At 46.2% G+C, this 2,649-nt stretch overlaps 2 pseudogenes; both read right to left on the bottom strand.

Moving 5' to 3' along the window:
* Window positions 1–259: 259 nt before the first annotated feature.
* Window positions 260–378, bottom strand: LOC148811748 (5S ribosomal RNA; annotated as a pseudogene).
* Window positions 379–785: 407 nt separating this feature from the next.
* Window positions 786–904, bottom strand: LOC148811749 (5S ribosomal RNA; annotated as a pseudogene).
* Between the last annotated feature and the right edge of the window lie 1,745 nt (window positions 905–2,649).

The following is a 2,649-nucleotide window of genomic DNA, read 5'->3' on the forward strand; positions in this document are numbered from 1 at the left end:
TAAAATGTTTACTTATTAAATAAATTAAAAATTAAATATTACATCAGAACATGTCCACACCCAGGCACCTGCCGTTAAAGGTTATGGGATGTAGAGATACAGTATATAAGGTTCATGATGAGAATAAAAAACGCTCATGCTAATACACAAGCACCTGTGTCTCACCAAAGCTGACAAATAAAAAGCCAAAAAGCCACACTGCACGTGTTAACATGAGAATGAGCGAGTGAACAAAGATAGGGTGCCTCCTGCAATTAAAGGCTTACAGCACCTGGTATTCCCAGGCGGTCTCCCATCCAAGTACTAACCAGGCCCATCCCTGTTTAGCTTCCGAGATCAGACAAGATCAGGCGTGCTCAAGGGGGTGTGGCTGTAAGCAAGAGCAAGGCTCGCTGGCACCCTTCTTATAGAGAGGACAGCTCCGTCACCTCTTTTACGACGCTGCTTTTTTTCCCTTGCGTTTTTCTCTTCTTCCCACGTTCTCTCTCTTCACTGCCTTCGTCCCGCTCTATTTCACTTCAGCCTTTCACTCTTGCTTCCTTCCAATGAGGACGGAGCTGCGGGAGAAAGGGCGCTATAGAGGATCGCTGTGGAGAGCTGCTGCTGTGCTTTGACATCTGAGCTCTGTGGAAAACGATCTCAATACAATTCTGAAAAACGCGACTCCCCGAACGCCAGCCGAAAAAGTCTCCACAGCCGAAGCGCTGTGACAAATAAACAGACGGAAAAGCTGCACCGCACGTGTGAACAGGGGAATGAGTGAGCGAGCGCCTCCTGCGCTTAGAAGCTTACAACACCTGGTATTCCCAGGCGGTCTCCCATCCAAGTACTAACCAGGCCCCTTCCTGCTTATCTTCCACAATCAGACGAGATCAGGCGTGCTCAAGGGGGTGTGGCTGTAAGCAAGAGCAAGGCTCACTGGCACCCTTCTATTAGAGAGGACAGCTCCGTCACCTCTTTTACGACGCTGCTTTTTTTCCCTTGCGTTTTTCTCTTCTTCCCATGTTCTCTCTCTTCACTGCCTTCGTCCCCGCTCTATTTCACTTCAGCCTTTCACTTGTCGCGGCAATGGTTGTTAATAAGACAGAATTAAGTGTTGCTGTGCTTTTTCAAATGAGGCCCCATCTCTCTGTTCATCTCTGTGGTGCAGCCACAGAGAAACTATTCATGCAGGCTGATTTAAAGATGTTTTCTTTTGATAAGGGACAGCTCCCAAATGGGGATGCACTTAGCTAAGCTTAGCTATCATGATCAATGGTCATCCATTGGCGCCTATCTGTCTGGGGTGTGCCAGATGGACATCTGGACTGCATTCCTAAGTGTCAGGAGTAAGTGACTCACATCTCACCTTGATCAACCAATCAGGGACTGGTAGGGCCGAGTAACCCACGTGGGACTCTGATGCCCATGGAACTTTCAGCCAATGAACGAGCTGAAGTTCCTCCAGGTAAAAACAGGCAACACAGAGGGCCTGAGAGACTATTTCCTGGACTTTTCTAAAGGGAATTCAAAGGAGAATTCCAGGGCAGGACGGCCCAGGAGCAATAGGCTCCCAAGGGCAGGACATTCTCGCAGCGCGCCTCCTGACCATCCTAAGACTCAGCCCGGACAACCACGGAACGGCCAGTGTGTCCGAGTGCCAGAACTTTCCTTTGTTCTAAGAGTCTAGAGCGGAGGTTGCCACAGAGTAACCAGAGGATCCACCTGAGGTAAGCACCAGCAGCAAGCCTCGTGAACAGGTCGGAACTGTGGACAGCTGAATCACTATTCAGAACTAGCGCTTCATCAGGAATGAACCGGTCCTCTTCCTGACTTGCTGGGACCCACAGTCATCTTTTCTCCTGTGCACAAACTTTGCTAGTTAAAGCCAACACTAACTAGCCGGTCAGTGAGCATCTGCAGCACAGCACAGCCTGGCACGGAGCCAAAGAGCCCGCAGGAGATCTGAATCCCCAGAGATTGGATGAGTATTCAACTTCAATGCATTACAGCTTGAGAATTCAATTGTTATCCCAACCAGTTGATATCAATTTTATTCCTAAGAGTTATGTACTTGTTTTTTAGTTTCTAATGTAGAAGTTGTAACCAAGTTCACTTTATGAAACGGTCTAAATGAATGATATACTGAACGTATGTCCTCTTGATATATGTAACTCTTTGTAACTGATTGTATATATACCTTTTGTATTCTGATAACCCTCTCAATAAGATCTGTTAGGTTTATATGCATATTTTATGTATTAATAAATGTATCCTCGTGTATTAGTACCCGTGTGTGTGTGCGTTGTTTGAGTTATATCGCATGGTTGGATTCTAAGGCCATCAAAAGAATCATTTTGTGATTTACGGCTACAATTAATAAATGTCCCCGTAAATGCCCAAACCCTACAGAACTGGTGCCTTCAGAGAGCACACTACATTTATTGGCGTCCCTGGACTCATTTCAGTCATACCTGGGCTATGGTAAGACTGAAATGAGTCAACCAAGCGGAATAATTCAATATAAAACGCCGCGGGTTTCATATGCGACAATACAGTGTGCTGAAAGCCGAAAGGAAAAAAGTTCCCCTTGGTCTTTAAGCAGTGCTTGATTGTTTTGTGATCTTTTGCGATCTACCGGGTTGATTGCATACTTGATCTTGTGGTTTT

The sequence above is a fragment of the Atractosteus spatula genome (genome assembly GCF_055471065.1).
Source record: "Atractosteus spatula isolate fAtrSpa1 chromosome 10 unlocalized genomic scaffold, fAtrSpa1.hap1 SUPER_10_unloc_7, whole genome shotgun sequence".
Classification (NCBI taxonomy): Eukaryota; Metazoa; Chordata; class Actinopteri; order Semionotiformes; family Lepisosteidae; genus Atractosteus; species Atractosteus spatula.